Genomic DNA, 14,011 nt, shown 5'->3' with positions numbered 1-14,011 from the left:
AGCCTCCATTTAGTGTAAACGCACTTTTGCATTTTTAGCAGTATGCGCGTTTCAATCTGCCAAGTGCACTATACCGGGATGGCAAATAGCAATTTTTTTCTGTTTGTCACCTTCGGGATTTAAAGGAACAGTTCTTTCAGGTTGCCAAAGTTGATATGTTGCGCATTATCAACATGGAGCGTGATTTCTTTAACTCCTTAAACTGGTCTTTCTGTTATTTATCCATATGACTTGTGCCTCGCTGAGGCAAACTCTGTTATATGCGCACCAACTGGGATTTCGCTAGTCAGTTTGACTAGATAATTACCCAATGGCCAATTCCAATCACCGACCTGCTGACAATGAAAGTCTGTATCATGGTATAGACAAAGTTCTTGCAATCTGTCCAGTAAATTGTACAGTTCATTACAGGCATATGCCATGGTTATTGCCGCTATAAAAATATTACAAATACGTGAGTTGGTGTAAAGATCTTTGGTGTATTTCCAATTTACCATGACCGTATCGTCTCTGAAGTCTAAAGCAGACACTTCTATAGTGGGGCAAAAACGCATATTCATAAAGTTTGTCGGGGTCTAATACTCTGTCAGTATTGGGTAAGTTACAATGCTGCACAAATTTACCCCATAGCAAGTTCAAAAAGAGTTTCAACAGTTGTCTTTTGGAAGGATTGATATGAATATGATTTTTCTGATAGGCGTCTATATACGCTTGGCGTTTCTCAGAGTCTCTACACCATTCGAGATAACTGGACGCCTCTTTTTCCTGAGATGTAATTTATTGTACCCTGAAAACATATTGTTTGTATCAAAATGCCACACCTAATAGATTTTACACACTTTGTAACCCTTGTCAACAGCTAAATTTTTAACTCTACGGTGCCCCACGTTCCTCATGTTCACAAGGCTCTGTCTGTCCAGACTCAGCGTATGTGTGACATAAAGGAAACATAAGGTTACTGAGCACTTTAATGAGTAGAAAGGCCCGCACAGCTGATACTTTTACTTTAGCGATACCAAAATATGTTGTGATATTGTCACTTTATAAATGATCCTGCGATGTTTTACAGGATATGATTTGGTCTTAAGAAAAGGGTAGACACTGGTAAAATCATAGTAGTGTAAGCGCTCATCCTGTTGTGTTTTGTGATACAGCTTTATGGCATTTGTATGGCCGCCGCTCATGTGTCCAAGGGTTCGGGTAAAGCTTTTCCCTTTAACTCTTGTAAACACGCATCGTCCTGTAACATTTTTTTCCACTCACACTCCCAAATAACATGCACATGAAATTTGGACCTTTTAAGAAAGTTCTTTCTCACCTGCATTTTGGGACTGTAGGTCATTTGAGTCACATTATTTTCATCATCGGGGTTGTAACAAGCTCTACATTCGTGACAAAAACAACCTTGCAACTCAAATGTCATTTGTACACCATTGATTATGACATAACTGTCCAGATAGCTACCGACTTTCTCTCACCCCCTTGTAATGCGTTTCTTATGTCTACGCCCTCTGTATGCACTATGTACATTAGCCACTCTATGGCTGGTGTTGAGTAATGCTTCTGAGTCTTGTGACAGCTATCACCTGGTACAAGCGCCAATGTTTTTTCCTTTTAAAAATTACATTGGAACATGGCCATGTAGCCGATGGTAATGTGGTCATTTGAAAGGGGTCAACATCTCTTAACAATGACCGGACCCTTTTTCTTAAATACAACAAGATCCTGTTTGGTCATTGATATAATGGCATCTTGGAATATCTTACAAGCCTTCTATAATATTAATACATTCTCCTTGCTATAGCATTTAAGTTCCTCCTGGAAGTTAAATATATGCTTGTATTTCTCATACCACTCATTGAATTCAACCATCTCTGAATCCATCATATTGCATGCCGAAATACTGAATATCCAGCATGAGTTCTATATAAATTTTGTTAGCAGCGTTGCAAAAAAAAAAAATTCAAGAAATGGCCTTTTGAACCCTCAAATCCAATTGCTTTTGGTAAACGACTGAGGCACATGGGCAAAAAATTTAAAGAATCGATAAGATTTATGTTTTAAATAAATCACCATTATGCACATTAGTTAACCGCCTTGCGCCAACACATCAGTTTTAAATTTCTCCTTAATCAGCTGGTGCATTACAAAGTACCCATCATAACGCCTACCATTATGAGCTATGAATGTGTACCCCTCAAATTTTGGTCTCATGAATGTTTTTACAATTTCTTCAATGCAAGCACTGCCCTGAAACTCTCGGGATTGTTCATCCACTAGTGTTCATGCGTAACTAATTTGGTAATGCATACATTAAAAATCATAAAAGTATTTTTTGGTAGGCTCCACAAATTTAATGTTTTGAATATACAGATCTGCCCAGCTATTTTGTTGCTCATGGCGTGGCATGAGTGAGTCGCGCCATGGACTTGTGGCGTGATGTGCAGGCCTCTGAGTCACGCAATGGACTTCTGGAATACCGTGGTATTCTTCAACGAAGGATGTGCTTAACCACTGGGTGGCAAGTGCTCCACTTTTGTAATTGCATTTAATACAGTACTTAACCGCTGGGTGGCGAGTGCTCCACTGTTGTAATTTGTACTGAATGCCATACTGTTAAACTTACAGTAAATTGGATGGATTTCACATTCACAGCATTTGCATGTTCGCACAACCAATACTGTATTTTTAATGTTACATAATGTACGTACAGTACTGAACCGTACAGTAAGATCTTATAACAGGATGCAAATCATTGCACATACAGTATTGTACATACGGTACGGTGCAGTAACTGAACAGTAGAGAAGTTGCCCGAGTTGTCACGGTATAACCAATACTGTAGATTAATGAGATGCATGCACAGCTTTCACTGAGATGGGATGAATTACAGTATGACAATTTTTTTTTTAAATTAAAAATAGCAGCGGGAGGAGTGCACAAGGATGAGGCCGCTCTGTGCGGTTCACTGTAGCTGTCGTGTGGGCTAGTGGTTAGGTGATCACTTTGGTAGAATTAAGCTCCCGGGTTCGATCCCTGGAAAAGAATATACCGTACCGTATATTTTTTTTTTATTGTCACTGTCTGCTCTGGACACTATAGTGAAACTACTTTAGTAGTGTTGTACTGTAATACTGTAGTGTTGTTGTTTAAAAGGATGCTTAAAAGTAAGACATTACATACTGATTGATTGTATGTTTAAATAGTGCAAAACTTTGTCAATGTCTGCGCAGTGGTGGCTGTCTGCTTCGAGGGGTTGCAATGGGACTTCATGCGCATGCCCAGTGGAGGGGTTACAATGGGATCTGTAGCGCCAAGAGAGGGCTCTGTATCACAAACTGTGCGCGCAAAACGCAAACATGCGACAACGTAGATGCAGTCTCGGCCTTACACACGATAGCTACGTCTCTTGGACTGTGTCTGATAGTGGTTTATGACAGAGAGCGCTCTGTGTTCAAAGCTGACTGTGCGTTTGAAGCGCAAAATAGCGTTGCATCGCAAACTTATGACAATGGTGATGCTGTTCCAACCTTGCACACTAAGTACGGTAGTAGTGGGATCTGTATGAGAGAGAGCTCTCTGTATTACATGGTTGGCGCTATGGTGGATGTCAGCCATCTGCGATGGATTAGAAATGGAGGGGGTACAATGGTATCTGTGGCGCCAAGCCATACGCCATGTAGTGCTATGCCATCACTGAGCATGCGCAGTTGGCTGTATTGCTGCAGTGGGTATGCTGTTGAATTTCCATCTCTGGAAGGAGGGTTGCGATGGGATTTCTGGCGCATGCCCAGTGGGCCGAGAGTATAACACAAATGCCCCACTAAACTACCAACGCACACCTTGCAAACGGGACATGCCATACCCCCAACACTTGTGCCTGGGGCTGGTATACAAACTGCAGCAATCGCAATACATTTTTTCAAGACACTGTGTTTTGCAAAACAATGACCTGCAAAACACCCAACAAAGTGCATCTTAGCAATGATACTCCTGCATCAACACAAGCCTGTCTGAGACAGGCCTACAAAAGAAGAGACAATCATGATTATTTCTGTGGTAATACGCTGTGTGACAAAACGTGCAGAAGAATCGGGCACCCACAAACACTTTAATATCTAATATACCATAGTAGTGGTCATCGTGCCATAAGATGAACCGTATGTTGTCTTTGTATTGACAGTCTATGCAAAAGTAATGCCAATCCTTGTTGCAGTAATACAATATTTTAATTGTTGCTTTTAAGTGATTTTCAAAACAAACATCGCTAAAGCTGATCGTTTTATGAAAGGGAAAATTCAAAGCTTTATGAAGCTCTAGAGCCCTCTAATGTATCATGAGGTCCGTGGCATAAACCAGAAGTTAGTAGAGACTTGTCGCCAAACACAGATTGTTATGCAAATTCAATAACAGCAGTAACAAATGCCTGCGTTTCTCAATAATAAGGCTGTGTGATATTCTCCATAGGCGTCTGCCTGTCAGGGCACCACCTATGCTATTCTTGAAAACAGATCACAAATTTCAAATCTTTATCAAATAAAACCTCAGATTTACTTTGCAGTGTGTTATCTGATTAAAAAAACTGACTGTCTAATGTATTGTGTGGCCTACAGTGTGAATATATGGCATTGTGTAACCCTCTGCCCTCCAACATTAACTGCACATGGTCATTAGGGACGATATTTACCATGTAGCTGTCGAGCATGGCCTGTACTGCGTTGTTTATCACCCTCAGTGTCTCCAAACTATGTAACCCTATCCAAACTGACAAACTGAAAATGATGATAGATTTCAGATGCCTTGAATTTGGGGTGGTTTCATTAGTATCTGTCCATGAAATTCTAAAAAAAAAAAAAAAAAGTGCACGGGCCGGCAGGTACGGGTGATGCTACAACTTCAAGACTGTCTATCTGTGATGGTCGTCTGTGTTGCAGCTGTTACGTTGTCTCTTTGGTCACTAAACCTACATGTGCCTTGTCGCCTCAGTCTAAGCCATTTCTGTTTTTTACATTTATTAACGTCCTTATAGCCCTTTTTTATTTTTAAACTCCTGTTTGTATATTTACAGCACTGTGATCTACGCTTTGCAAGGCGTTTCAATCCGCGTCCTGTTATAGCTTTTCTGTTACATTCTATTGTGTCTTACACATCGTTTTAATAAGCATAAAGCGCGAGCTGGTCACGTTTGCCGCTGTGTATTATTTCTGCGAGTTGAATTAACAGACCTTTCTTTGTGTTCCATGTAAGTGAGTTCTCTGAAAACCATGCCAAACACCCCATAATATTTTAATTTTGGTGCTTTACTCACGCGTTCTGTACTCGCTGGTATGCTTGTAGTGGTTTGTCGACTAACACCCGCACCTTCTGATCCTATGCCTGATGGCTCGGCGAAAGCATCATCCATCGCGGCAGAAAAATGCTCAGTCACAGTCACACTAACCCCATTGTTCGGAGGGTCTGAAATACCTCCTTCCTCATGTGCATCTCTCGATTCTATGTCTGTCGGATAAAACACCTGCGCATCTTGCCAAGCTTTATCACCACCATCTGGAATCATAACGGGATTAGCCTGGAATTATAATGGGTTCAATTTGAGTGTCTGGTATAATTATAACCCTATTTTCTTTTGTATTTCTGACTTTGTACTTTCTTTTTGAGAGCCTATTGACACTTAACTTTTGTGCTCTCTGTGCCAGTTTAACACTAATGCAGGGCACTACTGATCGGATGACCTCTTTTTTATTTGTAACTGTTACAACTATTTGGCACATTTTGTAACTGTCAACCTCCTTCTTTTAGGCTTGACTTCCCAGCTAGATGATAATGGCTGTTTGTCGCTGTGCGTTGATTGTCTTTGTCATCGTTGGGCGATTGCGGCGGCATTGTTCCACCTCCGGTTGTATGGGGCACTGGTTCTCCAGGTGTTATATCATCTGATACAATTATACCACAATATCCCATCAGATCTATGTTATATAGTACTTCATCAAATGCTAAAATGAAAAAAAAAAAAGTTAGAAATACAGATGTTTTACATTTTGCTCTATGGAATAAAGTATCATTTTAGATGCATGTAACATGCCTATAGTGTCATTTATTTAACTTAATATCAATAGAATACTCTGCCAGCAGTTCTGATTCCGGTGCCCATGGTTGGTCCACCGACACATCACATATAAGCTTTTCAAAATCCCTTTTGACGCATGGATGCATAGGGCTATCTGCTAATTACAAATGTGTAATTTAAAACATTTTGCTTGAAATGCATATGCACATTTTGTGTTCTCGTTAAATCTGTTCATTGTGTACTGATTTATCCTGTACCAAAACTTACAGCTGTTTTGCGACCTCTGTGACACCGCGTATGCCAGGTAAGGATTCTGAAATGTTCCAGTGTCATCCCCAAATACGTATTCGGCACCATATGGAGCTGATCTTCTCAGACCTTGACCAATCGGTTCTGTGTAAGATTAATTATGCAATAATCTTTTTAAAAATTAAAATCATGCAGCTTCCGCTGAATGCATAATCACAAGCTTTAACATCTTATATATAAATAACGTAATGTAGGCATCGTTAAACAATATATGACCTCTTACAGGTTAGAGGTCGATATAGATGATCTTCATCTTGCGAAACACACGAGATCATATCAGAAATCTCAGACGTTCTGGCTTGTTGACTGTTAAAACAAGATATATCGCATTTTATAGTTATATGCAAATTGTTTATATTCCATTAACGCTTGTTTTTACATAATGCGAAAATGTAAAGATATTTTATCGACCCTGTGATTGAATAAAACCATGATGTGCATAAACACAACTCCATTACTTATTTCCAAGGATGCAGCTTGAAATAAACTTAATGCTGTAAGACAAATTAAAATTATATATTTTAATTTGTTTGATTAGATATTCTTACCTTTTGTCAATGTCATTACCAAATGTAATCACTAGCTTAAACTCTTGATACACACACATTAATTACAATTTATGTTTATATATGTATGTAAAAGTGTTCAGCTTGCATAGTGCCGTCTGCCGGGTGAGTGTCACATGCATGAGACCGGCGCCACCATCATGACGCAGCAGACATGAGCGTCATCACTTAGACAACCTCAGCTCAGTGGTATGGCCGCATCAAGCGCGGTTGTTAGATCTGTGAGCATTTTGTAACATACACTGCCGGAGTGGCAGACTAAGCATGGGATATGGTAACATGCAACAATCAGTCAGTGTATGCACGGTAAACCAACAATATATGTGTAAAACATTGCATAATAAATGCAAACACTGAATGGATAGGAGCTGATGACAGATCAATTGGCAGGCTGATAAATACATAAGTGAAAAGCACCTAAAAACTGGGGGACATGAATGTAAGGGGGGAAGAAAAGATTGAATAGACATAGAGAATAACCAAAGTGAGACACATGCTGCAGTCATATAGCAACTAGGTAAGTATCAAACAGTAAATATATAAATATATAGATAGATGAATATTCCAAAACACATCAATAACTGGAGAACATACAATATATTTTATAACAAGCGCAATTTGAAATTAAAGGCCATCTAACAATGCATTATTTCATTTTAACCAGCCCTCATGCATGATATCTTACTACTGATATGCTGTCAGAGGCTTAAAACTATTTTCTGATTTAAATACAACTTATTTTATGCCACTTATCAATTGAAATTAAAGATTGTCTAACAACTGTAATGAAAATTCAGTCTGGATGCGCTCGATATTAAAATGTATTGTGAGATGCATGGATTTAGTTACAATCCACATTTGAAATCCTTTCTCATGATTTTTTTCACATAACCCCATCCTCCAGAATTTAGGTTTGTAATTGGCGTTTTGTCAGGTGTGAAACAGAACTTGTGGCTCACATATGCCACAATTTCACGCTTCTCAACAGGACATAGGCCTCGGACAAACATTTCCATATCTCATACTGTCTGGTCAGTATTTTAAGTAGAGACACATGTATTCTCATAACCCTTGGGACTTCCCTGCATGGCCTTTTGCCATGGTTGTTTTATGTTCTGTAATACATGGGCCTTTAATAATTAACCATGACACTACCCTGTCTTGCTCAGTACAATGCCACGTGTGATAGCATGCTCAAGCTGCCACCCTGCTGTTTAGCTGCTGTGAAGCCCATAGCCACATCCTGAGCAGCTACTTTCAAGTCATTATCATGAAATGCTGTTTTGGTACACAGACCTACTCAAATGTTTTCTGAAGTGATTAAAATCAAATCTTCATCAAGACAGCTTGTAGTGAAACAAAGGTAGATTTATTCTGATGGACCAGTCACAAGATTGTGCGCACAGACATGGACCATGCACATTGAGTTATCAATGAGAGATCCTAATTCTTCATTAGGTTACAAAACATTTTATGCACTCCAATAACAATAATTAATTAAAATGGTGTCAATAATTAAACTGCAATACTTCATATTACAGAAACATGATTGGTGAATACATTATCAGGGGGGAGTGATGAGATAGTGGGGGTGTCCAGGGGATTGGGCAATTAACGCAAGTCCAGGGGAAAATTATAGGGATACATGATGAGAAAATGCAGAGTCTTCACTGTAAGGGGTATAAAGTAGTTCATTATAGTTTATAAGTCTTTAGTCAACAGGTCCATTGTCCATCTTGATTCTGGGTGGTATGATCATTTAATCTTTTTATTAGTGGTCCATAATCAATAAATTATCAGGTTAAGTTTGTTATCTTCATTACTCATAATTCCAACATGTCCTTTCAGCTCATAGTCCAATATAGGAATTAAATCATTACTTATTATATGATTAACCCATTCCAAAGCTTTTGTGGTCACTGCAATAATCAGCTAAAGACAGTTTAATGCATTCACATAAATTCACATACTTCATAGTTATTTAAGTGCAATACAGAAGTACTTTTATTTTAACCTTAACAGTCCACCCTGTTAAATATCTTCATACCATATTTATCAAATTAAAATACTTCTTTCTTTGTGAGATGGAAAAAGGAAATTAAAGTATTATAGGAGAGAGTGCCATACCTGAGTGGCTATGCCTGATTCGCTCCTGAGTCATTGCGATGGTGAGGGGCACACCATCTTCCCCAGGATATAGTAAAAGAATAGGAGCGACAGCGGATGTGTCATTTCTTTGTTCATCCTCATGTTTCCCAGAGGAGGTACTACTTTTAGTAAAATTACCTGGCAGGTGTGCATGTAAGAAATAAGCAGGAAACAGGGGAAAAGAAAAAATTTACCTCAATCCTAATATTTACAACTAAGTGGCTACTGGAGAATATGTAGTCACAGGTTTCATTGCCATCACCTGGACTACCTTCTTCCTATTGGGCCTTCCTATTTTGGAACAACGGCGTAGAATCACTGGAACACACCTGACTCCCAGATAGATGAGGAAAGCAATTACAAGAAAATAACCTATATAATAAAGGATACGGATGAGCCACCTTGACATACCTTTTCCCAACCACCCAAAAGGGTCCCACACACTAACTTGATTTTAAATGTTTTTGTATACTTGAAGATCCTGAATTTTCTTCTCTATTGGGTTATAATTATCAGAGATATTAAAACAGCACATTCCCTTAAATTGCTCACAATCACTCCCAGCCTTCAGTAGTAAGTAATCAATAGCCACTCTATTTTGTTGCATTCCTTCTCTAACTTCCCTTAATTCTTCATTTATATAGGCAATGGCAGTACTAGTTGCATTTATGGTTTTGGCTAATCCACATGCAACACTATTGATTACTCTGGTATTGTACAGGCTAAGGCCTGGAACTCCGACCAGAGAGGTGGCTAAAGCTATATATTGTGATGGTGACAATAAAGCTAAATCTGATCTACAGCTGGGGGACAGATCTTTTGTCCCTGAAGAAAGTGTCAGACTTTAATGTTAGTGAGCTGCTACAAAAGTCAACCTTCCCAAATAACATATACCGGTAGCATTGGCAGGAAAATAAGAGTCTGCTATATCCTCACACACAAAGAATATGCCTTTTGACATATACATTTCCAAATTTATGTAGCTGGTCTCAACAATCAGTATGCAATTTTCCATATTTCCTAGAGCTAGAGGCAATATAATTTTACTGGTGATGTCCCAACAATGCTTCTCAAATATACTGGGCTGTAACTCAATTTTATATTTTGTAAGATGGAACCTCTGTGCGTTTTCTTGGGGATGCATTGTTCCTATCAAATCAAAGGTTATACCCTCGAATGTAAGATTTTTTTCTTCCAATAGGCTTATGTCAGTTAATTATTTCACTGAAATGGGGATACAAATGAAACAAGTTTTTTTAGCTGCTCCAATGTGCATAGAAGGAGCTACACAAAAGGAATCACTGTCAGAAGCCGTTGTGGCTAGTTCAACAAAACTTTCTTTTTTCCATATTCACTGGCCCTAGCAATTGGATTATAACTTTCGACAGGATATAACTAAATCAGCATTACCATTTGACATTTCATCGTTATGGGTGGCCAACCATTTCACCCAACTTTTGGTGCTAGTATCAAGTACTCCTTCTCGATCCATTTCATAACACCAAATAACATATTAATTTGCAGGAATTCTACCACAATTTCTACATATACACCTGAATACATTTGCCACTTTGTGACAATCTTTACTCTCCATGGGGAAGGCTTCTCATGTCATCCTTCCCCACACAGGTGTCTCCTCCTCACACCACTTTATACATTGCAACTCTGGATTTGGACCACAATATTTACATATACACTGGGGAATTCTAGGCAACCCTTGGCATCTTTCCTGAGACCCATGTTCTCTGGCCTCTCTTTTCCTTCTTTCTTCCCCTGATATTTTGGTGAGTGGATAGGTGTCAAAGGTTACTGGAGACTCTCTGGTTTTGTCTCTGGATGCTCTACCACCCTGCTTACCACCACACTAGGGGTCTCTTGTACTCCCCTAATTCCCATCATCCTAATAAGGATGTAATATGTTAGGATTCCTGCCATCCACATGGCTATAACTAAACAAGCAGCAAGTACCACCAATTCTGTAAAGCGCCAATCATATTTCCCTTTCTTCACCTTTGGACAGAGAGAACCTGTATTCCAGGCCCTCTCATTCTCCATCCTTTCTACCCTAGTCATGATTAGGCTTACTTTCCTTGAAACAGCTCTTCCAGAGCTGGGGTCAGGTCAGCCTCCTCTTTAGCTTCGTCTGCCAGAGAGCTGATGGGTATGGATCTGGTTACCCTCTTACAATGTGAAGCATGAATCCAGGTAGGCTTTTCTGTGACCTTGACAGAAGTTGAAGTAGTCAGCAACACCTGCTAAGGTCCTTCAAAGCGGTCTACAAAGGAACATGAACATAAAAATGTTTGCACCATTACAAATTCTCCAGGTTTGACTTTGTGACAATTTGATTCATTATTATTGGTGGGCTGGCTAGCTATCAAACTCTTGTGTATTAATCTGAACTGTTTCTGCATGGTAAGAACATACCTGGTGGTTAAGTCATGTAGAATGGCATGACTCTCTTCTGGGCCTAGCATTAAGTTTGGCACCGGCCAAACAAGATCTCATAAGGAGAGAGGTTTAAAGGAGGCTTAGGAGTTACCCTCATGCTGTGCAAGACTATGGGAAGCGCATCCACCCAAACCATCCGTGTCTCTGTGGTGTCCTTTGACAATTTACTCTTTTTATCGTAAAGTTAGCTTATTTGACTTGTCCTGCTAATTGAGGTCGATAGGTACAGTGTAATTTCGACTATTCCCATAAGTCGACACATTTCCTGAAACACTTGTCCTGTGAAGTGTGTGCCCTGATAGGATTCAATAATATGTGGTATACCATATCTGGATACAAATTCTTGTACTATTTTCTTTGCTGTGAAACTAGCAGTGCATGCTATGGCTGGAAAAGCTTCAACCCACCCAGAAAATGTCAGAGTACCAAAACATACTTAAAGTTCCTACAGGGTGGAAGCTGTATGAAATCAATCTGTGTTGCTTGGAAAGGTCCTCATGTAGGTGGAATATACATCACTGGGGTTGGGACCATTTTGCCTGGGTTTTTTCGCAAACAGTTAAGGCACAACTGTACTCTTACCTGCATATGAGGAGAACCCTGGAGCACACCAGTATAATTTGACCATCCTCACCATTCCCTCCTTTCCAACATGAGTAAGCCCATGGGCTGCCTCTGCCACGCTAGGCAATAGGGATTTAGGTGCAACTGGCCTTCCCAATTTGTCTTTCCAAACTCCCAGGTCATCTGTCTCACATCCCTTGGCCTTCCACGAGGAAATTTCCTTCTGTGAACAAGACTCATATAGGCATGTTAGTTTCTCATACGTGACAGGTTGGAACATATGTAATGACACATATATTTGCTCAAGGGTAATGTGAGCCACTACCATAGCCACTTTCTTAGTGTCGTCGTCTGCCATTGCATTTCCCAAATAGACTGGGTCTTGGTGGCTTGTGTTTGCCGACATTTTATCACAGCCACTTCCTTGGGAAGTAATACTACATCCATTAGATATTTGACAATTTCCATATGGGATATAGGGGTCCCATTAGAAGTCAAAAATTTCCTTAGTTTCCAAATGGCTCCGTAATCTTGTAACACACCATATGCTCTGCCTAGCGTAATAATTTCTGCCTTTTGTGCTGAATGTGGTGGAGGGGAGAGCATGCGCCTCAATTGTAACAGTATCACTCATGATGGCATATCCTGCAGTGAATATCCCTTTCTCATTCTGCCTGTGGCAACTGCCATCAACATAAAAGGTTAGTTCAGCAGTTTCTATGGCTGTCTCTCTGATGTCAGGCCTTGGGGTACAAAGATATTGTGTTAGTGTTTCACAATCATGATCATCAACATTTTGTACATTTCCTTTACCTTCCACCCCTTGTGACCCCCCAGTCACACCTGGGAGAAAGGTAGCAGGGTTTAGTGTAGTACATCGCTGCAAAACAAGGTTGGGGGGCATGAGCAAGGCCAATTCCCATTTGGGCAGTCTGGATGCTGTGATGTGCTTTGTAGCTGACCCATTCAATAAAGCTGCAACTGCATGTGGGACATTAAGGTACAACCCATGTCTCAGAACTATATCAGCTGTTTTTTCTACTAGTAGGGCTGCCGCAGCAACAGCTCGCAAACATTGTGGTAGGCCTCTAGCAACTATATCAAGCTATAATAACCTAAAGGTTGATGCCAATCGCTGTGCTTTTGTGTTAAAACTCCTGCTGCGCATCCTGATAATTCGGTGCAAAAAAGAAAAAATGGTTTGGTGTAACAGGGTAGCCCTAAAGCTGGACCAGCTACCAGGGCCGCCTTGAGTAAATTAAAGGCTTGTTCTGTTTTTATCATCATGGATTACAGGGTCTGGCTTTGTAATGGAAACCAGTTCATGTAATGGCAGGGATATAGTAGCATATCCAGGTATCCATTGATGGCAAAAAGTGGTCATCCCTAGAAATGTCCGGACTTGCTTTTGTGTCCAGGGAATAGCCATTGCCATTATGGCCACTGTACGTGTGGGTAACAGATGCCTGAATCCTTGTGACAAACAGTGACCCAGGTATTGTACCCATTCCTGCGAGAGCTGCAGCTTATTTTTACTAGCTTTCAGTCCTACGCTGTCTAGGAAAGTGAGAAGGGACAATGAGTCCTGTAGTGAGGGTTCCAGAAATGGGGAACAAAGCAGTAAGTCATCAACATAATGAATGAGCACAGAATCACATGCTGACATCCAATGTTGCAATTTATCATGCAGTACTTGACTGAAATGACTAGGGGAATCAACATATCCTTGACTCAGTCTGGTCTAGGTATATTGCAACCCTTGGTATGTGAAAGTAAAAAGGTATTGACAATCTGGATGTATAAGTATAGAGAAAAAAGCAGAGCACAAGTCTATTACAGTGAAATTCGTCGCAGCGCTAGGTATTTGGCTTAGTATGGTAGCAGGATTGGGTACAACATGGTGACT

The sequence above is a fragment of the Taudactylus pleione genome, unplaced genomic scaffold, assembly GCF_031769625.1.
Source record: "Taudactylus pleione unplaced genomic scaffold, aTauple2 ptg000722l, whole genome shotgun sequence".
NCBI lineage: Eukaryota > Metazoa > Chordata > Amphibia > Anura > Myobatrachidae > Taudactylus > Taudactylus pleione.
Note: the sequence above shows the minus strand (reverse complement) of the source record.